Below are 27437 nucleotides of genomic sequence, written 5' to 3' on the forward strand. Positions count from 1 at the left end.
GACAAACAGTTAACCAAATTTACTACTTGGAAGTACTGAACAGGCTGCATAAAAAAGTTAGACAACCTGAACTTTTTGCCAACAATTCATGGCTCTTGCATCACGACAATGTACCCGCTCACATGGCACTGTCTGTGAGGGAGTTTTTAGCCAGTAAACAAATGACTGTATTGTAACACCCTCCTTACTCATCTGATCTGTCCCTCAATGACTTCTTTCTTTACCTGAAGATAAACTAAATATTGAAAGGAAGACATTTTGATGACATTCAGAAAATCAAGGGGGTAATACGATGACAGTTCTTACGGCCATTCCAGAAAAGTGTTCCAAAATTGCTTTGAAGGGTGGACTAGGTGCTGGAGTCAGAGCATAGCTTCCAAGGGGGAGTGCTTTGAAGGTGACCATTCAGCAGTAATGTATATAGTACTTTTTCTAGGATGAGTTCGCGAACTTAATTGTCTGAGCTCGTAAGTAATGAAATGATTATCACAGTAAGGTTAGTTAACACATCTATCACCTTATATAGTTACCATTTCTTTTTTGTGTGTGATGAGAGCATTTAAGAAAAACTCTCTCAGCAAATTTCAAGTATATAATAAACTATTGTTAACTAGAGTCACCATGCTGTACATTACATCCCCAGAAATTATTCATCTTGTAACTGGAAGTTTATACCCTTTGGCCACCTTCACCCATTCCCTCCAACAGCCCCACCAATCTACTCTCTCTTTACTAGATTGACAACCACAAATATGCTTGTTGTTTCTATGAGTTCGGTTTTTAGATTTCATGTATGAGATCATACTATATTTGTCTTTCTCTGACTTACTTCACTTAGCATATTGACATCTAGGTTCATCCATATTGGCACATGGCAGGATTTTCCTTTTTATGGCTAAATAATATTCTACTGTGTATATATGCCGTATTTTCTTTATGCATTTATCCATCAATGGACACTTAGGCATGTCTTGCCTGTTGTAAATAATGCTGCAGTGGAGAATTTCTTTCTTTTTTTTTTTTTATATAATTTATTTTTTAAATTTATTGGGGTGACAATTGTTAGTAAAATTACATAGATTTCAGGTGTACAATTCTGTATTACATCATCTATAAATCCCATTGTGTGTTCACCACCCAGAGTCAGTTCTCCTTCCATCACGTATATTTCATCCCCCTTACCCTCATCTCCCACCCCCACCCTCCTTACCCTCTGTTAACCACTAAACTATTGTCTGTGTCTATGAGTTTCTGTTTCTCATTTGTTTGTCTTGTTCTTTTGTTGTTTTTGGTTTATATACCACATATCAGTGAAATCACATGGTTCTCTGCTTTTTCTGCCTGACTTATTTCGCTCAGCATTACACTCTCAAGATCCATCCATGTTGTCACAAATGTTCCTATATCATCTTTTCTTACTGCCAAATAGTATTCCATTGTGTATATATACCACTACTTCTTTATCCTTTCATCTATTGAAGGACATTTTGGTTGTTTCCATGTCTTGGCCACTGTAAACAATGCTGCAATGAACATTGGAGAAATTCTTAATTTTTAAGAACTTTAATTATAATTAATGCATTTTTTATGCCCTGCTTAAGAAATATTTTTTTGTCTACCTCAAGATCATAAAAATATTATCCTACATTTTCTTTTTATATCCATACAGTTTTAAGTATCACATTTATTTTAAATATAGTTTTAAATGGCACATTATAAACAAAGTTTATAATTAGCCTATAAATTTCCACAAAAATATTGTTTACATTTTGATTGAAATTGCATTGAACCTAAAGATTGATTTGGGAAAAATTATATTTACAATATTGAGTGATTCAATCCATGAACATGGTATATCCCTGCATTTATTTAGGTGATCTTTAATTTCTCAAAGTTTTGTAACTTTTGTATAGAGCTTATGTATTTTTCATTAATTTTTTCCTAGATATTTGATGTCTTTGAGACTATTATAAATGTAACCTTAATAAACAGCTCACATTTTGTGGTATATAGAAACACTTTTTATATTGATCTTCTATCAACTCTCGTTGCACAATTTATTTCTCCTAGTTTCTTATAGGTATAATCATGTTGTCTTTGAATAATGGTGTGTTAATCTTTTCCTTTCCACTTTTTATAACTTTTTCTTGACTAATAGCATTGGCTAGAATAGTCATACAAAACTGAAAGAAAAGAGTAATATCACTAGATTGCTAAAATTTTGTTTTGGATTTTTGAAATTATGTTAATGAGAGAGATTATTTACTTTTTGTAATATCGTTAAGATTTGAGCTTCAAAGTTATGCTATCTTAAAAATTGTGGAAGATGTTACTTCTTCTTTCTCATTGTATAACATTAAAGTTTTTCTAACTCAATTATTTGGAAAATTCACTAGTTCACACATCTGTACCTTAAGATGTTTTTGTGAAAGATTTTTGCTAGGTTTTTCAATTAACTCTTGTTAGTTTTGGTAAGATGTGTTTTTCAAGGAATTTTTAAATTTTATTTAATCGTCCAATATTTTGGCATGGCGTTGTGCATATTATCTATTGTTTAATGTCTGAAAGATCGCTACCAATTCATCCTACTCCTAGTAATTTGGGTTTTCTCTTTTTTATTGACCAGTCTTTTTAAGGTTTTAACACTTCCTAAGGCTTTATCATTCTTTTCAAAATTATTTCAGTCTTTGTGTTTTTTTCCTATTTCTTGCTTGTTTTCTGGCTGTATTTTATGATAGAACAATAATAACACAAGGATACTTTCCTGACAGATTGGCTGTGGAATGTGGGAGCCAAGGATTACTCTAAGGCTTTTGGCCTGTGCAGTTTGATGGTTGGTATTGCAATAAACTTAAATAAGGAGGGCTGTACAAAACAGGTTTGAGGGAACACGAGAAGTTCAATTTTTGATATATACTTGATATGCCAGTTAGAATTTTAAGAGGATATGTTGAGTAGATAGTCTGATATATAATTCTGGAATTGGGAGGCATAGCTGGACAAGATATATAAATGTGGGAGTTAGTCTCATAGAGTACTTAAGACCGAGAAAATAGCAGCTCTAGTGGAGTGAGTACTGACAAAAAAAAGAAAACAAAAGTCTCAGTTCTGCAGCCTTCCAAAACTAAGAGAATGAAATAGAACAAGCAGAAAGACTGAAAACGAACAGTTAGGGAAATATTTTTGAATCCCAGTTAAGAAAGTGTATGAAGTGGGAGAGATTAGATTTGACAAATGCTGATGTTATTCTGAGTAAGATGAGGACTGAGACTGACTATTGGAGTCAGCAACATGGAGATCATTGGATAACTTTACAAGGAGCAGTTTTAGTGGAGAGGTAAAGGACAAAAGCCAGATTGAAAAATGGGAGAATGGAATAAAGGGAATTGGAGAAATTGAGTATAGGCAATTTTTGAAGCATTTGGTGTCAAAGAGAGTCTAGTAAGCAGTTGGAGAGTGGTGATAGGAATTTTTAAGATGGGAGAAATAACAGTATCTTTGTATGTGCGAGGGAATGACCAAATAGAAAGAAAAAAATGATAGTCGAAAGAGACAGGAAACTTGCTAGAGTATATTTGTATTGGTAAGGCACAAGGGATCTTGTAATTCTCCCCTTTCTCTCCTACATTTTTCATAGTGTGCAGTGAAATTCCTTATAACTGTGTCTATAGCAGCTTTGCTTTCAGAATATCATTATAAAATGATTAATAGTGGTGATACTACAATACATATTTTTAAGAGGAAACTAACAAACACTCTAAAATATCACTCCTTTTAGCCAGTAACATCAAAATTTAGAATATAGAATAAAGCAAGAGATAATTGAAAAAAATACATGAACAGCAAATGAATATCACTAAACTCATATATTTTAACTCAGAGAACCTTAGTGTTGTAACCCTAAGTTATTATATATAAACTAAGGAAGCAGACTTACAAGCAAAACACAGTGGCAGCATGGAAAGTGACAGAAATCAACATAGGAACTAGACAAAACAAATTTTGGATAATGAGACAAGTTCATCTGAAAAGATTTGGCATACATATAGTTTAGCTAATAGATTTTATCACATTAATTGGTGTGTGATACTATAGAGGCAAACAGCTCTACAAACGCTAAAACTTCTAAAGTTGCCATACTTTGCCACACTTCAGTAATTTTCCCTAGTGAACATTTATCAATATAAGGTAATAAGCAATGGTAAATGTTCAACTGAAAATTTGTAACAAACCTCTAAAGCATATTTGTACCTAAAGGTATTAAGAATAGCACCTTGAAAATGCGGGTTAGTAGTTTAGTTGATAAACTTTGTTTCCTGTCATTTCTGATAAATGAAGCATTAATGCTTGCATACAGATAAATATATCAAGATCCAACCATCTAACATAACTAGACAAGCATATCCCAGGATGTGGGTTTTGAAAACACTGAAAGACAAGCATATTGATCATAGAATGGTAGAATGTTAGAGTCAAAAATGACCTTAGAGTTTATCTGATCTGTGTTGTATCAGCTCAAATGTGCGAAGCTCAATATACGATGATGGACATATATTTCTTCTTTTACATCTAAATTTCCATCTATATTTCTCATTGTTTATTCCGAAGAGCTTTTTACCTATATATTTATATTTATTAGGCATAAGGTATTTTCAGTCCACCAATTATCTATAGATACCAAGGAATTGACTCCTAAAGTATTGCCCTGTGATTATGATTGTTTTGTAATAATTGGAAAGGGAAACTCAAATAGCCTAAACTAAGTATGAAATATAATGTGTTAAAAATGGCGTCTCCAGAACTTAGCATCTATTACAGCAACTTTGAATTAAAATTTTTGTTTGGGATATATATGTCAGAAGACAAAAGAAAGAGAACTGAACATGTTTTACAGACAAATGAACTCCAGTTTATCTGGAGCCCCAGAGAAAAAAGGGTAAAAATAAGCTGTCCTTATGTGGCTAAGGACTAAAGTTACTTGAATCACTTTAAAAGAAATCCTGGTGAACAGGTCATTTTCATAGAAGGAAATGATTGCACAAATATGCAAAGTTGCTGGTATAAGTATATAGTGCTGTATCATTGTTTATAAGGTGAAAAAATAAAATGACCAATAAGAGAAATTTAGACAGATTATAGTTCATCTATAAAATTGATAGACATGGAAATATACACAGTATAGAAGTGATAAATATAAGGTTGTATACAGGTATATGTGTGTGATACAATTTTTATAAGAAATATGCAGTGTGTATGCAAAGCTTTATATTTGGAAGTTTATACATTAAGATATCAGTAGTGGTTCTTTGTGAGTGGTGGGAGTATTAATTATTTTACTTCTGTAACCTTCCATGTTGTCTGAAATATTTGCCATGAGCATTTACTTTTTAACTTTTCAATATTTTTAAATCTTTAACTATAATAGACTAATACATTTTCATTATAAAAGCTATTCCATTTATGAGGTAAATGCTCTTATCACTTAGAGGTGTATCCTTTTCTTTCCTTTGCCTGTACAGTTACATATGCTTGTAGACATGCACACAAATATATTCTTTGATCACAAACAGATCATCTTATACATGATGCTGTTTATACATTTTATTATTTATTCATTCTGAGTATTTTATAGAATTTTTCATATTATTACATTAGATCCAAGTCAATTTTAAAAAATGTTTGCTATTTTATTATTGTTAAAATTTGAAAAAGTTAAAAAAAAATTGCTATTTGATTCATTTTCAACCTTTCACTTTTTCACAGGACCTGCCTAGGCATCTGCTGTGACTTTCCTTTCTTTAGTTACCAAACCTCAGTTCAGCTCCTAAAGAGGACAATTTCTCTTAAAGATGTTATCCCAAGTTGGTTTCTTTGCCCTGTTAAATGCTCTACGAACAGAGCATTTTCTTATTGCTTCCATTTTTTTCCTTTTACACATTTAGTCAGAACTTAATTCTTTACATTTCTGTCTCTTACACTGGGCTCTAAGCTGCTGAAGGACGAGAAAAATATGTCTCGTTAACCTTTGTAACTTCAATGCTTGCTGCATGATAGGGTCTTAATACATGTTTATAGAGAGAATGGAAAAGAATAGATGATTAATATTTAAAATGCCAGCAGTGAGTTGCTGTCAAAGCTCAATCACCTTTACTTTATTCAATAATTCTTTCTACTCCTCAGCTGGCGATCGGAATCATCATCACTGTGGATTTCTGAAAAGAGAAATGTAGTTGAAATAGAGTTCCAAGAGAACCTGCTTTTCTATGAGTTTAACCATGACTACATCACTATTTTAGCATTTAAAAAAATAGATTCTAACAGATCAAACATATTTTCATGTTGAGGAGAAAGCAAATGTTTTGTCCAATTGTGCTAAGATGTTTCCTAGTAAAGTGGCACTTGACATAACAAGACAGAATACCATGCTGTGAGGCCATGACTCAATAGAGATGCCAAAGGGCTGAGCCTCTGCACCTTGCTCGAACTAAAGACGGAAACCCTGTCTCTCTGGAGAGCTAAGGAGCACAAGTTAACTGCAGTGCCTCTGATAACAGGCAGCACTTCCAGATAGATGGCTTTCTAATCTGGCTACCCAGCCTATGCTGAAAACTTACCTGAGTGGCTTGTGTTTCAATAGAAGCTTGTACAGGGGTGGGGTAAAAGAGTTTCTGAGAGTTTATATGTAGTTGCCACTTCAGAGGAGGGTCACGTATATGCCTGGCTCCCTGAGGAGTGAAACATGGACAGGCATTCTTTTCTTGACACTTGAAAGCTGCTTGAAACATAGCATTACTCTTCATTTTGTACCTTTTGGGTATGTTTTGAAATTTCTAACCGCATGAGAATTTTTTTTTATCTTTGCTTTTGGAAGGAAGCTTGAAGAGGCTTATGGGACAAGGAAGCAGTAATTAAAACAGAACATAAGAAAATACAATAGAAAGGGGAAGGATTTCTCACTAGGACTACCAAACTAGAAAAAATAACTTGAAATTTGCTGACCAAGCCTGGGAAAATTTCTGCATTTTTATATGAACAAAACCATACAGGTTTGTCATTTAAAAATTTATTTTAACTGAGATATAGATATGAACATGAAGATTGTTTTCTAAAGTTTAAAAAATTTTCTATGCTAAAATCAAATAAATACAATACATAGAAGGGACAGCTTAAACTGCACTGAAAATCTCCAGATAGATAAAGAAAGATTTAAAATAAGTGAGGGATCGTAGGCAAAGGTGAATCAAAGTAGAAGGATGATATATAAAAGATATTTAAAAATACACTTAGCACTTCTGGATTTCCAGTAGCAAATGTGAAGCGAACAACACAATTTTTGACATATACCCCAAGACTCATAAAACAAAAACACATTTGTTCTCAGTACTGAGATGCTTGAGACTTGTTTCTTGTCTGCCCGCATGAGATAGTAAACAAGGTCCACAACAAGGAATTCACAGGGTGCGCCTTGAAGGTGTTTCTCCTAGAGGGATTCCTGGTAGGCTGAAGGCATCGGCCATGACACTACTCAGGGTGGTTGCTGCTGATATAAGCAAGTAAGCCACCCTTTGCTTCATTAAACACTACATTTTAGAGTTTCTATAGAAATAGATGCCTTGAATATCTGTTGTGGACCCTAATGTGTTGCCTTCCCATTTCTCACTCTCCCACATGTTATGATTGCTTTCTCTTCTCCATGATTCACATAACAGTCAACCCACAAGGCAATTTTGCAAAACATAGTCCTGACCTCTTGGCTGGATCAGAAGTAATCAGAAGTAGGGGACTGATTCAAGATGGACTAAGCTGATCTTTACATTCTATTCCTTGCCCATAATTTATCAGTTCACTATGAGTCAGAGAAAGAGAAGAGAAGAGAGAAACCGATCTCTTTTCTGGATGTTGAACTTACAAAGTAAAAAAAGCTCATGGTTAATCATAATTAGACAGCTTTAGGAACCCAAATAGCAGAAGATGACCTGTAGATAGAGCCATGCATCAGGTATACCAAGAATAGAATACATGAGAAAAGATTTGAATTCATTTCTGAGACCTGATTATATCCCTGTTCTTGGCTTCCATGAGACATCTCTGTTTCCTATAAGGAATGGAAGGAAGGAGGTGTCTGTTACTTAAATGAGCTTAAGCAAATGCAAATTCCCTTAGGTATTTATTTATTTTTATTTTCCAAGTTTTGCTACAGTGAGCCAAGGTTATATTCCCCAACAAGTGACTAGAGAGCAGCTCTTCTGGGTCAATGAATCAATGTCAAGAAATTCACTTTAACAACTAGCTAGGTTGGGGAGAGTGCCGACAGTCCTTTATGAAAATTGAGGTCTCTAACAAGGACATATGTTCAAATTGGATGCAGCCTCAACTTTGTCCTAAATATATGTAACTTATTTGGCATATTATTTTATTTTAATTTGGAATCATATTTTAATATTCTTGCTGGACGGTTTCAGGATCAGAAGATGAAAAACTCTGTTGGGTTAGGTTCAAATAGTCTATAAACTTTAGTGAAAAGCTGACTTAACTTTCTTCTTAGTCCATTTTTGTGTGGCTATTTGTGGAAATTTGTCCTTTGTGATCTTGAAAACGGATACCATGTGTTATTTCTCTTTGCATCTCCATAGGTGTTTGTAGAATGTCTTGTCACAAAAGGGTGCTCAGTAAGAATCCCCAAATGCTCCTTTTTCAAGAACTTTCTAGACAGTCTTGAACTGAAAACAGTGACTTTGTGGGGAGAAACAAAAAGAGGCTTTGATCCTTCTCATGCAATATCATCAAATATTGTCCTTGGCTGAAATATCTCAGAGGTTTCTCATTTAATCACATCAAATCCACTATTACATGGGCAGCATTAGTACAACTTGTGCTTTTCTGCTGGATGGGAACAGGGAAGACCATTTTCCAGCACACATGACCAGAGACACTGCAGTGTATCTCTGTATCAGAGAGGCTCAAAGAGAGGCAAGAAGGGGGGAAACATGTGATGACCTGCTTTTAGCAGAAGCTGCTCTTTTATACTTCTCAGAGGAGAAAAGCTGAGCTTCCTTCAAAGAGGGTAGGGTTGGAAATTTTCACCCTGAGTGCATCTATTAACTGATGGTCAGGGGATGACCCTCTCTTTACCCATGAACCTGTTTGTTAGGCATTCTTTAGACAGAATGAGTACTTGCTCCTCCAAAAGAACATATCTTAGCCTGAAATACAGCTTATTTCTATGAGCGGGTAAAATTGTTTAAAATCGAGGCAGATAATTGTCTGCTGAAATCTGTACTCTTCCGTGCTTACATAGATTGAGAGTCTGCAGCCTTTGTTAGATTCTTGCAAATTAGGTCTGGCTGTCAGGCTCATGGGCTCTGGGCAGATTGGCTGGGCAGTCTTTAGACAGGCAAATAATGGTCATAAACTGTGCATCCTCTTGACCAACTCTGTACAGCTCAGAATGAGTAAAAATTACTTAATAATGACGATCTTTTCCACAGCAAAATGTATGCACAGAATTTGCAATCTCCAATGACATTCTCATGTAAAACTCTGACTTTAATCTGAAATACTGATGACAGATTTAGACAAGTTTCCCCTGCTATCAGGCAAAACTCATTATGATGCAATCATTTTAATTGAGAGTACATATGGGTTATTAAGTATCAAACTGTGTGTGTTTATTGCTCATTACTATATTTAGAGGTTTAAATAGCTGTACTGCTTTGAGAGGTAGTTTTAAGCTTTCAAATATTTAAAACCCAAACGGCTAACCTGTTAGTTTATTCCAAGTTCATGATTTTGTTTAGACAGGAACAACATGTTTTTCATGTGTAACTTTCCGTCAATGAAGTGAACTGTAGTTATGGAATAGAAAACATTTCCTAAATTAATGCGCCACTGTGTAGAGAGGCAATATGAAGTAACAATGTTGAAGCCCTAATGTGGACCATTCAGGCTAAAACTGATTTAGAGAGTGAGTTTGGATTTACCATGAAGGGTCATCTCTGTGCGTGTGACTGTGTAGTACTGGAAATCAGAAACTATCAGAAAAAAAGTATCTGAGGCTGTTTTCTTTATCAGACATCAGTATCTAGTATCACAAGGGGACATATATATTAGTCACAATCACTTCATTGCTCCGAATAGACCTCAGATTTGAAGGAAATAAAACATGGGAGTGGTAGACTTACAAAATTGGTTATAACTGAACTTAATTAAAACCTTTTGGAGATATATCAAAATATGATAAAAGCTCTATATCAAGCCAAAACTACTGCTGGGAACCCTTCCCTGTTTAAGAAAAAAAAGATAAAAAGAAAGTGAAGAAAGTGTAGCTTGACAAGGTTGTTTTTTTCCAACAAAATAATAGCATTAATTGTCAAGTAGACACTCATTTGATGACATCTAAAGTTATAATTTTGAAGAGTCTAAGACAACCTTTCCCTTTTGAGATGACAGTCTCGGTTGTAGCTATTTATAGATACTGTCTTATCCTATCATTGTGGTTATGGGATGAGTCTCAAACAGAGGTTGTTGTTTTTTATGAAAATGGAAATGCTACAGTGTAATTCTATAATTAATATATTACCTTTAAATTTTTTTTCCAGTGCCCCTCTTTAAGATTTCAAAGGACTTAGACGTCATAACAATTCTGATCTGTGCCCTAAGGAAGAAGCTCAGCTCTCAGGGATTTTTGGTTGAGAAGTTGCCCAAGAAAAAACTGTTGCCCTTTCAAACAGTCTTTATAGTGTGGTAGTTTCACAGTGAACAGGTTGTATTGACTGAGAATCGTGCCTTAGCAGGTTGCTCTGAACATAAAACCTTACTCAAACAGTTCTTACTGAGGGCAGGTCACTCAATATAGCATTCTTAAAGCCAATGACTTAATCTGCTTGAACAATTATCTTACCACTGGTAAGAAAAAAATCATTTAAAACTGTTGCCAGTTGAATGTTTCTCATTTTTAATAATGTGAAACTTAGGTGAGGTTTATTAAATTTTCTTTCTACATATAATACCTTATTACATTAATAATGTAATTACATTAAAATGGGTTTCTAGCTGCTGGGACCAGTTATACCTCTCTAACCAGTGCCCTTCCCCAAATGAAAGACTTGAACATACAAGAACATAGAAATTCTGTAAGAAGAGCTGTGTCTAACTCCTACAGCCTAAAGAGACGCTGATGTTCCAAGTTATTTGAAAATAATGCTGATTTGTTTAACGATATCGGTCCAGTTAAGAGCTATGAGGCAGTTCTTTATATTTTGACACATCTCCTGATTGCATATTTGGACTATTGTTTATTCAGAAACAGCAATTCACTTGTTGTGATCTAGTGCCTAGAGCAAAATCACCTGGAATTAAAGTCGAATGACAACCTTATTTACTCATCCATTTAATGAATATTTACTGAGTTCTTCTGACGTGGAATACATTGTTTTAGAAACACAGATTCAATAGTTGACAATATATTAAGGAAGATAAAAACTGTGTGCAAATTACTATAATATAAAGTAGAATAAAAACAGCCACATTTCAAATTAGGGGGAAAGGATGGATTATTTAAAAATTGGTGGGGAGAACATTGCTGATGAAACTGTAAACTAGTGCTAACATTATGGGGAACAATTTAGCAATGTCTGTTAAAAGACCCAGGAATTCTACATCATCCAGAAATCCTAATTTTTGGAATTTGTCTTGCAGATATACTCACACATGACAGGCATAATATATGTATCTGTATGTGTGTGTGTGTGTATATATATATATATATATATATATATATATATATACACACACACACACACACACACACACACACACACATACAGATACAGATATAGATATAGGTATAGATATATAGAGATATAAAGATATTTATGGTAACATTGTTTTTTGTGTTTATAAAAAGAATAGAGACAATCAAAAATGCTCACCTGTGGACTTTCATATAATGTAATGTGAGCAGTTGTTGAAGAGAATGAGCCATTCCCTGGTGTGATGCACTGAGAAGGGCACAGTTCACTTCTGTGTTTTTCTTGTCAAAATTCTTGTCAAAATGCATAAGCTCGATCTAAGCATGAAAAAACATCACACAAACCCAACCAAAGGACATTGTACAGAATACCTGACTAGTACTACTCAAAGTGTTAGTATAATGAAGGGCAAGAAAAGACTGAGGAAGTGTCAAAGATGTAGGATACTAAAGAGATATGACAACTAAATGAGTCATGAAACACTGGACTGAATCCTGGAACAGAAAAAAAACATTAAAAAAATAGGTGAAATTCAACTGTAGTCTATAGTTAACACAACAATAACAATGTTGCTTTCTTAGTTTTCCTTATTGTACCATCAATGGTTATGCAATTTATTAACATTAGGAGAAGCTGAATGAAACATGTAGAGAAAGCCTTGTACTATTTTTGTAACTCTTCTATATGTATGAGAAACTACATACATGTTTAAAGATTGTTAGATACTGACCACCTCTCTCTCTTTCCTACTGCTCCTCCCCGTTGTTTACAAGCAAAGTAGGACTGATTCTCCTGTAATTTCAAACTACTTTTGGATTCAAAACAGCTCTAATTAGAAAAAGAAACCTAGAATAAAATGGTCATGTTTTTTGTTATTTACTACTTATGTATTTTTTCCTTTAATTTTTTTTGTTAAATGTTTTAGATTTCTGTGGGACTCGTAAGTCTTCTTTTGAATATTTTGCACTGAGATAGAAAAAAGATGTATTTTAGTACATATTCTTCCTGTCTTTGCAATGACAAATCAATTCATCAACTTACCATATCTGCCTTGTGCAACTTATTGTGCTAAGTATTAATAAAAATATGAAGCAATATAAGGCAAGAAGGTAAAAAAGTTTAGAATATACTCAAAACCAAATTAGCTACAATCATAGATAGATTTTTAATAAAAATTTCTCTAATAAAAATTTTTTGAAGAAATATTGACATCTTATTTTTAAAAACCACTGAGCTCTCTCAACTTGCTTTGTGCCTAGTTTACAGTATCACAGTCTAATTCTTAGGGTGCTTCTCTCTGTCATTTCCTTCTACCTAGTTTTGCCTCATCTTCTTGTTTTATGTCCCTGGGACACATATTAGTAAGACAGAGTGGGAGGGGAATGGAAGATGTTATTATCAGGCACATACTAAGTACTCTGTATTTGGCGTGAACAGGGAGAGTTTTCAGCTTGTACGTGTAGAGGTCAGTATGCGAGGGATTATGGGCATGGTGTTTTCTTTTCTTTTCTTTTCTTTTTTTTTTTTTTGGTGTTTTCAAGAGAGACCCTGTCTCTGATAATGTTTCTTCAGGGAAACACACTTTTGATCAGAAGTGGCTTCAATGTTGAGATTTCTGCTTCAATGATTTCATTTGGATCAGCCTCACTCACATCTTTGTACCTGCCCCTTTGATTTAGGCAGCCTCCAGCCTGAAAATGTGCTTTATTTGTTTGGGACATTGTTGACCAGCACAGAATTGATTGCCAAAATTTAGATATATTACCCAAAAAATCTGAATTTCCAGCTTCTTTTGCATCATCAAACAAATCTGACAATGCTAGGCTGATCTTCCTGCATAGCACTTGCTATTTATCACCATACTTAAAGGAAATAACATCTCTTGTACCATGATGAATGAAAATCCTGGTGCTGCAGATTACCAGCATGCCTGAGTACCTACGGAAGCCCATCTTCTATATCCTCTGTAACTTTTACTGTGGGGTGCTGTACAAATAAAAGCCTGTCCCAGTGCAGAGAGCAGAGGGTAACACCTTTCAAGGTTACTTCACCCTTAACTCATGTTTTCTACACAGTATACAGAAAGAAGAATTTTCCTGTACAAATCTCTTCTATTAATTTTTGTTCATAATGCCATTTAATAATTCTATTGAGACAAACAGTCATCATAGGATGTACTCATATAATTTTGCGTTAAACTGACAAAAACGTAAACTAAGGGTTTGACAAAAATAAAACATTTAAAAATAAAACAAGCAAAAAAAAATCCTTTCAGCAAAAACAAAATATTTTAAGAGTGTGAGTGAATCTGCCTACCATTCCACGCAATCATACTTGCCTCAAAGTAAGAGATGAATCCACTTATTCCTTCAGGCAGCCTAACTTGTCCAGAGTTTCCTATTGTGTTATCATTGTGATCTTCTGAATGATATTTTTGTGTTTACAAAAGCACTTTTAAAAATAATATGATCCTTCATGAAAACACATGGAGGAAATTTAAACACAAATCACTGAATGAAAGAAGCCAATCTGAAAAGGTTAGCTACTATACGATTCCAATCCTATGACATTTTGGCAAAAGCAAAACTATGGAGACAGTGAAAAGTTCATTGACTGGTAGGGGTTAGGAGCGAGGGGGGGATAATTAGGTAGAGTACAGAGGATTGTTAGGGCGGTGAAACTACTCTGTATGATACCGTGATGGTGGATACTCTTCATTATTCATTTGTACAAGTCCATAGAATAGATACGACACCAAGAGAGAACCCTAATGTAAACCATGTAAACCAAATGGACTCTGGGTGATAATGGTGTATCAATATAGCTTCATCCATTGTACCACTATGGTGGGGGTTGTTGATAATGGGGGAGGCTATGCATATGGGGGCAAAAGAGTATATGGGAAATATCTGTATCTTCCTCTTAATTTTGCTGTGAACCTAAAGCTGCTCTAAAAAACCCAAGGTTTTGCAAAACAACATGACACACTGCAAGGAAAAGCCTTGCACCCATGTAACCTAAGACTCCACTAATGTTCTTTCAATTTTGATGACTGCAGTAGTCATACATTTTTACTAGGATATGTCTGTTAATCATCCTAGTATCATGCATTCACCTCATCTTAGCCCAACTACAGGCTTCCTTATAAACTACAGCTGTGTCTTCATTATCTTGAGTTTAGTTTGGCTGGTTCTTCCTTACAAAATTCACATACTAACTAAGATTCCTGTGAATTATGTTTTCCTGCCCTCCTCCTCCCTACCCAACCCCCAAATCTGCATCACAGGTCTTGAAATGTTGTGTGACTCCATGTTTTTCTCTTGTGGGGCTTTCTTAGCCAGATTTTATATTTCATTTTTTCACTTCTTTCCTAGGTCTTTCCCTCTGCTCTCTTGTCATGTAGAAGTTCTATTACTCATCTACTTTCCCTTCTCTTTCAATTGTTGTGAAATCACCTTGAAACAAATAGTAAATAAAAAGTCTCATGGCTTTAAACTTTTTTATTTAAGAACTTAGAAATATGAGTATTTAAGGACAAATGTCAAAATTTTGCAAGTCTGTGTTTTTATTTTCATTCAGTGCACCTTAATATCTTGTTACTGTGCCTTTGAATGTGTAAATAAAACATTTGCTTTGGATAATGGTATTTAGAATCAAAGATTATAAATTATCTTCTAGTCATAAATATGAAATCTATAATCAGTAATAAAGCTGTATTCCTTAATTACTTTGCTTTTACCATCTGCCAAGGAATATATTAAAGAATGTAGTAAACAAAAGTAGTGACTGAAATTCTTGTGAAACACCCGTAGAAATTTTCCTTTGTGATAAATAACACATTACTTCTTTAGTGGAAGATTTGGGGTAAAGGGAAGGAAAAGGAAGCTGTCAAGGAAGATGGAAAGACAGGTGTGTGATGGCTTTAAGGCAAACTTCCACAATTCTTTTTAAGTTTTCTTAAAATTTAACTCTTGATTGTACTATAACATAACATTTATATCCTACCCCTCTGTACATAATTGCATACATGTGAAACAGGCACTTACATATAACGTGTTGCATTTGAAATGGAAGTGCCCTTACTCAAGATGTAAAACTCTGGGCAAAATTTTATGGCAGCAACTGTTGGGCTTGATATTTTGAAATATGTATTTAAGCCTGAAAATTGTTTTCTATGCTTGGGCACTACATTGTTTTCCATCAACTTGAGGCACATAGAATGTTCAAGCTAGAAAGATTTTGGAAATCATCTAGTCCAATAAGTCCTTTTATAGGTGAATGAATTAAAATAAAAATTATGAAAAGTGTAAAGATGAATTTAGGGCTCTACTTGTTTGAAGATTGGATTTGTTGTTTCACATTACTATAAGCTATAGCTATTAGAGGGTAAGACCAAGCCAAAAGGGAAAAAGTCAGTATGAAGTCATAGTACTTCTACTTAAAAAGGGAAAATATAATAAAGACTGCATTCATCTAAATAAAAATTACGTCATCCGTAGTTGAGGTTATTGTAATGACATAGACTTTTGCCAAGTATTATGAAAAGAGGTTGGCAGCAACTTCTCAGGAGAAAAAAAAAAAGTTTCCATTTAGTTTAAATCATTAATCATACTGATTATTGACTATTTAAATTGTGTTAGTGTGATTTTTAGCATTAAGCATCTGAATTTTATTAACAAGGATAGATACGATAATCTTTAAGAAATTTCAGGATATGGCTGAGTCATTCTACCTGCGTAGTAAGGATTTCTAATTTTAAGAATACCAAGACTGTAATTTTATGGTCAACTTTTAAATTTTATTTAAATATATTTAGCATATATATACATATATATATATATATATATATATATATATATATATATATTTAGCATGAATGATGATAGGACAATAAAATTTTCAAGTTTTATTATTAGTGTAATTTCATATTCAAAAATTTGCTTGAATTCCAACATTGCTTCTTGCTTGTTGAATCTATTTGGATCAATTATATAGCATGTGAATTCTTATACAGTAACACTGGGAAACTGAAAATAATGAATGAGGCACTTTATGACTAAATCTCAGTGTGAACCTTGAATGAATGAAGGGCGTATGCTGATACTTAAGATAAACTAGCAAATGGAGAGTCTAATATGTGTATCTCTATACATAACTGTGAGGAGCTAAAAAATTCATATAATATAGTATGAGACATAAAAGAAAACCCTATATAAAGGAGACAATATGCAACAAATCTATCAAATTGCCTAGCATCTATGTTCAAAAATAACAAGGAAAGAAAAAGCAATAAAAAGTAAAGTATTTTGAGATTTTCAGAGTCTAAGAATTAATCCAAATGAACAACCAAAGGGCTCTTCTCTTATAGGTGTGAGTCAGACAAAAATTTCAGTACTTAGAATTCCACAAAGGCAGAAAACTGTGTGTCTGGGTGGTAGAATAAAAAGAAAATAACTTAAAGCAATATACAGATTCAAATCCTGGTTTTGCCATATTTTAGTTGTGTGATAGTGGAGGTATTACTTAAAATGTCTGAACTTCAGTTTTAGGTCTTTATCTTAAGGGAGGTTTCAATAATGTATTTAAAATGTCTAATGCGTAGTAAGTGGCAATATATGTTAGTTTCATTTCTCTATAAGCTCTGGGTATGAGGGGAAATATTGCTTAAGAATTTAGGATTTATACTCTATCAGGTAAATCAAAATTTAATAAAGTTGGATATTTTCACAAAAAAAGTTAGACGAAATAACTGAAGTCAGGGTAGAAGGAAAGAATTCAAGGACTGTTGTGAAAACCCAGGCATTAATTAATTCATCAAGACTAGACACAGAAGGAAGGCAATTTAGAATAAGGGCTGGAGGGAAGAAAAGATAGGATTAGGAAGAGGGGATTTTACTAAGTGATGAAGGGAAAGTAAAATGTTACAAGGGAGAGAGGAAAAAATTAAAACAGTCAAGATGGTGCTATAAACTAAAATGTTAACGCTTGGGAAGTTATGCCAGCCAGCTCAACTTTGTGAGCCTCTGATGAGGTTCTAATCCTGTCGAATCAGACAAGAGATTGTATTTTAATGGGAAGGGAGATAGGCAACTGTTGGCCTGTGACCGCATTATTTCACTAATTTATGATTGTTTTGTGAGGAATGTAGAATAAGTTGAAGGCTCATTTCCCATGAGGAATATTTTGGGGTAACATAATATTTCCTTTTGATTTTTAATGAATTTTTAGGTTCTTTTGTTTCTGCTTGTATGTAATAATAAAAACAAGATTCAAGTACTTGAACAAAACAATTAAAAGATGAAATATAGTCAGATGGTTTACACTTAAATATACCAGAAAGCATAGGTTAAGGGTATGAGCTGTAGTTACGTGCGGCTGGATTTCAGTTCCTAGTTTCTCATTTTTTGTGTGTGTGAAATTGGTCAAGTTATTTAACAGTGTCGAGCTCAGTTTCCTCGTACGTAAAATGAGGATAATCCACTTCACACTATCTGCATGTACACCACTTAGCACAGATCTGAACATAAAGCTGGTATTATATTAGCTCTTATCATTAGTTATGACTAAGTATCAGGAAGGGAAGGGCGGGTCGATGGAGGAAAAAAGGAGCGAGGAGAGAAGGAGAAGGGAGAGATGAAAGAATGAAAGAATGTAGGAAGCAGGGAAAGGAGGGAGGGAAATAGTCAATCAGAACAAAATTATTATTTTTGTGTTTTAATTTAGAATCTCTGAAGTTATATACTGCATAAAAAGATGGTGTGCACATGCAGTTTTTTTTCTTAAATGTAATTCCTGCCAGACAAATCTCTCAAATAAGTATTGAGAGATTTCAGATATGCATGTCTGAAATTTGTACTAATATAGAAGTTGACCACTGTCATATACTGTCCATCAGCTTCTTTTAGGGACTTTTAAATCAAATTCACTTATAAAAGAATTCAAGTAATTTATAATAGCCAGTTGAAATGTCAACTAGAGCCTGAAATTAATATTTTTGTATACATTAGTGCCAAAGCAATTGAAATATGGTGTCCTTAGTAAGTGTCATTTGGGATGTTAATGTTCTTAATGGTTGATCAGGAATGGGTGAAACAGATGTGATAGACTTGCCAATTTATGTTTACTTGAAATAGAATTTAAGAAATTTTAGTGTTTTTATTTTAAACACTTTTGTACGTTTCATTATTATTATTATTATTGCTTTCATACTTTTTTATTTCAGGCAAAAAGTCTGAAACATAAATGTTTTATTTATATTCATTAAGTACTATACTTTAAGGAAAATCCCGTTTTGACACAAATCTAAGAAGCCATGAAAATTTATTTCCACTTTAAAATTTACCATAAAAAAAAGGCAATAGATAAACAACAGGCGGGATATATTTGTAAATCATAAGAGGGTTAACAGAAAAAAAAAAAAAAAAAAAAACTACAAATGATTCTTATAAAAAAAAAAATGCTCAGCCTGATAATTAAGAGAAATGTCAGTTGAAACTACAATGTCATTTCTCACTTTTCAGATTAGAAAATATCAACTTAAAGAACACAGTATACTAAATTAAATTAAGTCAGAAAAAGTTGAGAACTTATGATTGAAATCATAGGTAGGATATAAAACTGAAAGCAACAAACAAACAAGACAAATAAAAATTTGTAGACACAGACAACAATTTAATGGTTACTTACCAGATGGTAAGGGGGGGAAGTTAGAAGAAGGCAAAGGGGGTCAAATATATGATGACAGAAGGAGATTTGACTCTGGGTAGTAAGCACACAATGCAATATATGAATGATATATTATAGAATTATATACTTTAAACCTATATAATTTTATTAATCAATATCATGCTAAGAAATTTAAATAAATAAATAAATAATAATTTAAAAAAACATAGTATTGGCAAATTCCAAGGGAAACAGACATTTTCATATAATGATGGAGGTAAAAATTGACTTGATTTATAAGGAACACAATTATCAATAGCTATTAAAATTTAAAAAATGTGCATCCCCTTTGATCTGGCAATAGTACTACTGTTAGATTTCCTCAAACAGATGTATCTACCCACTTAAAGGAAGAGTGAACAATTTACAAAGGTACTCATTGCAGAGTTTGTTTTTTGTTTGTTTGTTTTTCTTTTGTAATAGCAAAGGACTGGACACACCCAAATGTCCCTAAATAAAGGACTAATTAAATAAGTTATAATACATTCATATAGTGAAATATTATTTAGCTGTTAAGAAGGATAAACTGGGCGTATAGGTACCAATAAGAAAAAATGTCCAAGACACACTATATAAAAAAGTTAATATTCAGAACAGTGTATATGTTGTGCTGCCATTGTGTAACAATTATGTCATATATATGCTTGTGTTATTGGGAGGTGAGGGGATTCGCAAGGCCATCCCTGGTTCAGTCATTCCCTAGGAAGACTCACAGGACTCAGTATAGTCATGTGCTGCATAGCAATGTTTTGGTCAATGACAGAACACATATACGAAGGGGGTACACCACATAGCCTAAGTCTGTTGTATGCTGTACTCATATATACCACCTAGGTTTGTGCAAGTAGAGTACACTCTGATGTTGGCACAATGACGAAATCACCTAATGATGCATTTCTCAGAATGTGTCCCTGTCATTAAGTAACGTATGACTGTATTTAACCATATCCATGACTAGGATTTATTACAGAAAAAGATACAAAGCAAATTCAGCAAAGGGAAAAGGCACATGAAATAAAACCTGGAGGAAAGTTAGTGCCAACGTCCCAGAGTCCTCTCCCCATGGAGTCATGAAAGACACACAGTTTCCTCCAGCAGCAAACTGTGGTAACATGTGTGAAGTGTTATCTACCAGGGAAGCTTAGGAGAGACTTGGGGCCCAGGGTTTTTATGGGCGGATGGTTACATAGGCACCCCTGCCTAACACATATCAAAATTCCAGAAGTCTGTTCACCACAAGCCACAATGATTGCACAAACAGTCTAGGCAGAGTAGACTACTCTTATTAGTGAGGGTGTGGTGAGAACAAATCCAAGTTCCCAAACTCCAGCTGACGGCCAGCCTTGCAAGGAGTCTTTCTTAGGCCAGCTGTCTCAGGCCTGCTATATTCACTTTTTTTCTGCACAGCTTCTGTATAGAATATCCCTGGAACCATAAAAAAATTAATTAGTGATGGTGCTTTCTTCGGGAAAAGTAATTGAATGACTGAAAGACAGGAGGACATTTGATTAAAGATGCTCCTTCAACATTTGCTCTTTTCTATCCTTTTTATTTTGTCACCAAGGAATGTGTTACTTATTTGGGGGGAAAAAAAGATTAAAACTTCACTGAGTTATATTTTGTTAAAATAAAATTTTTTTTATCCTTACATATTTTACTATATTTTTTACTTAATATATTTGGTTATTTTCATTAAAATTTTAATTTTTACTTTTCTATTTAATTTTTAGGCTTAATAGGAAATGGGAATTCCAAGGTCAGGCAGTGGGCCCTGGATCAAGCAAAGTGGTTGTGTAGGTTAGATCACTGCTTCTTAAATTTTCTCATGTCCTGGCACATTTACAGAAGAAAACTGTCTCTACAGATGCTGTGATATAAGCCGGCTTCTTGCAGATAAGACAACCAGCCTGTGGGCCCCAGAAATGTCAGCCTAGCTTTGGGGAAGTGTAGCCATAACAGTACCCTCCTTAGAATGAAGAGGTTCTGCTTACACCTCAAATAATCTCTGCTTTTATCTTAGACATTCCTCTTGACTTTAAAGATTGTCTTCTGGAAAAGGTAAACCATGTCCATCAAAGTCACCACTCCTAGATTCCTTATGTTGTCATCTTGCTTCCATTCAGTTGGAAATAGGATTCCTTGCTTTTTCTCCAACCTCTGCTACACTTTCCTGCCCACAGTCTGTTGCTTAAGCTCCGATCATTTCCAGAATGACCTTCCCTTTCAAAATCCATCTGATGAATTTATACCTATTTTTCAAGATCTAAGTTAAATCTACCTCCTCACTAAATTCTTTTCAGAGTCATCCATTTAGGATTAATTTCTTCCATCTCCAACTCCATTTGTCTTTGTCTAATTAGATAGTACTTAACCTCTTGGGTCTTAAGAAATTACTTCCCCACCCTGGTTTCCAATGGTTCTTAACACTTTTTTGGCATTACAATAGCCAGTGAGCTTCTCACAACATGTCAGGGTTCAGCCTCCCTGAGGTTGTGGCTCAGGTGGTTTTGTGAGGTCGGACCCAGATTTCCTCCAGGGGATTCTACATGCATCCAAGACTGAGCTCCCTGTTGAGCTTCTGATTTTTTAACAAACTGCCTATGTTATTTTAGTCACTTGTTTGGATACTTTAATCACTTAATTCATTCACACGAAATGATTTAGGACTACCATTTAGGGAAGGTTGTCAAATTCACTGTTTTGAGTAAGTGAGGCTAAGTCTTGCTTTCTAAAAATGATCAATCTATGTACATTATTAGCAATTTCTAGTTTATATCATCAAGGAAAAGAAAGGTTCTCATTTAACTATTTGCTTTAGTGGGTAGACATGAATCTATTTAAACTAATTATGTGTCAGTTGATCTACATTCAAGCTTTTATTTACGGTAAGAAAAGACAATCATAGCTTGCAATAATTACATAGGAATTTAATTTGTCAGAGGATTGTTCCTACCCTTTCTAACTTATCAGGATTACGAAGGTGAACATTTTGAAAAGTCTAGTTTTCACATATAAATTATAAACATTAGCTTATAAAGATTTTTGTTGTATGCTAAAAGGATAGCAAGGGATTTTCTTAACTTTTGTTTTGAAAGTTTGTATACATACAAATGAATGAATTGTGGTGGCTTTGTATTGTGTGCACTTAATTTCCCAGAAATCCTATCCTTTTATGATTTCTGATTAGCCCTAACCAGAAAAGACATTTTATGCATAATGTTTGGAAAGCACATATGAAGCACCAGCTTTGATTTTATGCTCTGAAGTTGATGCAGGGTGCCAGGCATACTGTTGCTGAATTCAGGAATGGGACCGCACCTGGACTGGCCTTTTCCCCCGCTCCTGCTAGAGCTCCTCCTCTAGCTTCTCCATCTCTGGGAAAGCACACAGGTAGTTCTGAGGGAAATGCTGCCAGCTTTTCCTTCAGGTTACCATGACAGTGAGGCTGGAGATACTGAGATACCGATGGAGTTCCAGTTCATCCTTGTAACTTCCATCTTGCCCTCGTTTTTGTCCGTACCCAGCTTCCCTTTCCAGCTGCCTATCTGGCTGTATATCAATAACGACTTGAGGCTCTACCCTAGACACAGGGCCAGCAGCGCATATACTGCTCCCTCAGCTCCCACAGGGCAAAGGTCTATTTCCTTTATTCTGTATCGCTCAATGGTGGTTCTACATCTTTGATTAAACTCTGATGGATGTAACATGAACATTTATATTCTCACCATCTAATTACTGATATTTTGCCATGTTTGCTTTTTCTACTTACCAAGGTCTCTTTTGGGGGGAGAAGTAGGCTGGACCACTTGAAAATGAGCTTTAGAACTCATGGAACTTCCTGCCTAAATACTTCAGTATACATTTTCTACAAATGGCATTAACCGTGTAATAACAATATCCTCATCACACTTACAAAATAATGATGAATCCCCCAAATCAGCTAGCCCCAAACCATATTCCGTTTTCCTTTTATAGTCATTATGCAGTTAGAGCTATCTGTTTGAGGAAATCTAAGAGTAGCATTGCCAGATTAAAGAGGATGCACATTTTCTTTTTATTTTAATAGCTATTGATAATGGTGTTGCCTATAAATCAGGTCAATTTTTATCTCTATCATTGTATAACAATGTCTGTTTCCCTTGGAATTTGCCAATACTGTGGTGTTTCCTGATTTGGTGAACCCAAAGTCACTTTCTTATTTACGTATTATTTGTGAAGCTATAAGTCAGGCTAAATCATCATACCTTTGGCCAGTCCTCCTTTGAGAGGAGCTTAAACAGACTTAGTATTGCCAAAGAGTAGTTTAAAACTTTGACCATTTTTCATTCTATATCTGAGCAGAGAGATGGTGAGAGTCAGACACTTACATCAGGTAGCTTAGAAGGAAGACATTCATAATATTCGGATGGGATCAGTTCCAGTGGTGGGTGTCAGTGAACCTGCCAGCCTGCTGAGTCTAAAATAATTGTTGCTTGCCTAAGGCTTTCCTGGTTCTTTGGGTGATAGATATTGACAGGTAGGAAGAAGCTTGTAAAGAATTTCCTTTCTGATTTATAGAGATCCCACATGGTACCTGTGTGTTTCTGTGTGTGTTTCATGGGGGTGATGTCTTTCCACTTTAGAGCTGCTTACCTTGTGTTCACTAGTGTGTCACTCTCTCCCCAACAATCAATGTGTCTCAGGCAATGAGAGAATGGATGTTTTGCTCTGAGTAGGCTGCTCATAAATGATCCCTCAGTCAAAGCAGAACACAAATGAGTGTTTCCAGGAACCTATGGATGAGCAATTGTCTGTGGGGACAAGGATCCTGAAAATCTGCTTTAACTCATGACAGAGGAGAACTGAAGTAGGAACGAACACAGAGAACTCTTCTATGACAAAACAACCTTTTCCTGTTTTAATTACCAATATGATTTGGACAAAACACAGATTCTGTCTTGTGCTGTTAAATATTCAGCAAAAAAACCCATTCGTTGTACATATGAATATTTTAATGAAACCCAAATAACCTGATTTTTAAAGATGATATACTGAAAACATGGAGGTGGGGGAGCAAACTGAATATACTGTTGTATTTTTGCTCAGTCAAACCAGGATTTTAGAATTAGAAGAGGTAAGGTATAAGTGGTGAAAGAAAAGAAAAATTAATAGTGCATCTGGGATCTGGTTCATGGAATGAATAGGTTTTAAGAACTGCCAACATTGAATGACTGATAGGATGTTGACTAAATAAGATAAGGTAAGATACATATTCCGTCTCATTTAGAGTGTCAAAATGAAAAATATTCGACTGTTCTTTCAATAAAGTTACTGAACTTTGTTTTTTTTCATACTAGCTTTTCAAAGAAAAGAAAATGCAATCTAGAGCTATAAGGATTTCAGTCTATTTGGAGATATAGACATCTAAATAGTATCATCTGCTTCTCCATTTTGGAAACATATAGTCACGTGTCTATAATTTTTTCCGATTAATTATGCAAGTCCCTGTGTGCCTTTATTCTTTCTGATTTTTCAAGCATCCTGGAATTGAAGTAGGCCAAGGAAATATGTCTGAACTATGAAATCTGATTACCTTTCTTTGGTTGCTTAAAGCGTGGTATCATTGTCCAATGTTGTTCCTTCAGAGTCTGATGGATACCTGTCCTTTCCCTGCTAATGCCCACTGAAAGAATACAGTTTGTTCATTCTCAAGCTCAGCCTATTTCACAGCTGATTGGGTTAACTGCGTGTGCTCTTGGAACTGGCCTTTTCCCCTGAATTGCTTGTGTGTTATGCCGAGGCTTAGTCATAAGTACCGACTCCTCCTTCCCTCCTGGTTATTTCACTGTGGGGATTTTGGAGTCCCGTCCTGTCAGCAGAAATTAGTCAGGACCACCTTGTCCAACTAAATTTTCTTAATTGTGAATTGCTTGAAGTAATAGAGGTCTCAGGCATTTCCTTCTCAGTAGTCTTCTTTGTTCCTTGTATAGATTTTCTTATCCACTATCCCATAAACTATCATGATTAGGGAAGCATACCAAAGTCATACGGAAGGGCAGCTTTCAATAATTATATTACCCTTTTCACTCGTGTAATGAGTATTTCCTACTTGTCTTATATTTGCTCTGAAGAAAAATGGTCCTATAATAATAAAATTCTCAGTGATTTTTCTGTATCTATTTGTGGATCTAGAAGTACTTGACTTCTTGTTAAATTCACTGTTATCTAGTGTTAGGTAGCAAGAATAATGTCTTGCTGTTAACTTCTATTTTGTTCTCACTGCTTTTTATTGTTCCTTACACAACTCAAGAAGGTATCCTGACTTTTTTGTGGCCTTTCCTCCATATTTGATTTAGCTAATTAATGAGTATATATTAGAATGTCCTAGAAAGATGAAAGGACTGAGTTGAGTATTAGATTTTAGGGTCAGATGAGTGAAAGTAAAATATCTAAAGAATCTCTGAGACTAAGAGCATGGATAAAAATGTCAGAAGTGATAGGTTTCTGGAGTTGAGAATCTAGCCAGAGTAGACACCTAGGCGGCACTTACATGCTGGGTACTAGATGGGGGATTTCTCTCTATGTTGGAGACATCAAACACTAACCATTTCTGAATTACAAGTCTGGGTCTGAGCTTGATTTACAAGCCCTGGAGCTGCCCCTTTCCAGAAAAAATCCAGCTTAGACAATAGTCATGTTGGCAGATCTCAGGATGTTCTGAAGACTACAGAACATTTCCACAAATTATGTGGACTTTATAAGATTCCAAGACCCTCATTTACAACCCAGAGAAAATCCTGTAATGATTGAGAATGAATGTCCCACTAGTTGGGCCAAAGGTGGATTCCATGAAAATTTAATACCATTCAAAAAAAGAAGTAATGGATGTCCTTTTGTAGACAGGTATTATACAATTAAAACCATACTTATTACTAATTGAAGATAAACATTTTCCAGTGGGGCCTTTACAAAGGAAGTAATAGTTTAGGTGAATCTTGAAAGATGAGTAGAATTTCATTAAGAGGAGAAGAGAGGGTATAGATTTCTAGGAAGATGGTTTATTTTAAGGAAAGTGTAAAGATACAACGTACTGAAGCCTCTTAGGAAATAGCAAGTGGTCAACGGCAGCCCTGTAAATTGTAAGTCAGAAGGCTATGTAAAGCCACTAGAAGGTAGGTGGAGCTTCTTTGAGAGAGACATGGAATGCCTCTGTCTAAAGACAATAATGTTTTTATGTAGGTAAGCCATATGCTGTATTCATATGTTCATTCATTCATTCATTGAAAATTTATTGAGTACCCACTATGCCGCATGCCCTATTTTGGGAACTTAGAATTCAATAGTCTAAACAACAGAGACAAATTTCCTGCTAACATTATGAAGAGGACGAAAGACTATTAAAACATCATCAAATAGATAGCATAATGTCTGATGATGTGATAAGTGTTAGATGGTAAAATAAAGAGGGGCAGGGACATGGGGAATAATGAGTGATGTTTTATTAGCTAAGAGGGCTAAGAGAAGGCTCTCTGGAGATAAATGAAGTAGAAATCATAAAATAATTGATGCAAGAACAATTTAGTCAGGGAGTAGCAAATGTGAAGGTCCTGAAGTAGGAGAGTGTTGGTATCTTCCAGCAGTGGTAAGGAATGGATGGTAGAGGATGGTGTCAAAGTGGAAGACAAGCAACAATAATGTAGGGCTTGTAGACCATGGACGAGATTCTGCATTCCATTTTAAATGTACTAGGAAATATTGGAGGATTTTGAACAAGGCCATGCCCACATGAAGTTTACAGTTTTAAAGGATAATCCATCTACTTTGAGGATAACTGACTGTAGGAAGGGTAAGAGCGGAAGCAGAGAGACCAACTGGGATGCCCATGGTGCAGTCCTGGCCAAAGAGGAGGTAGCATAAGGTAGAGATAAGGCTCAGAGGCAGGTTTGGGGCCAGAAGGTAAAGAGCCTTGGTAGGAACACTACA

Source organism: Rhinolophus sinicus, chromosome 2, assembly GCF_057876585.1.
Source record: "Rhinolophus sinicus isolate RSI-liver-muscle chromosome 2, RSI-T2T, whole genome shotgun sequence".
Taxonomy (NCBI): Eukaryota; Metazoa; Chordata; class Mammalia; order Chiroptera; family Rhinolophidae; genus Rhinolophus; species Rhinolophus sinicus.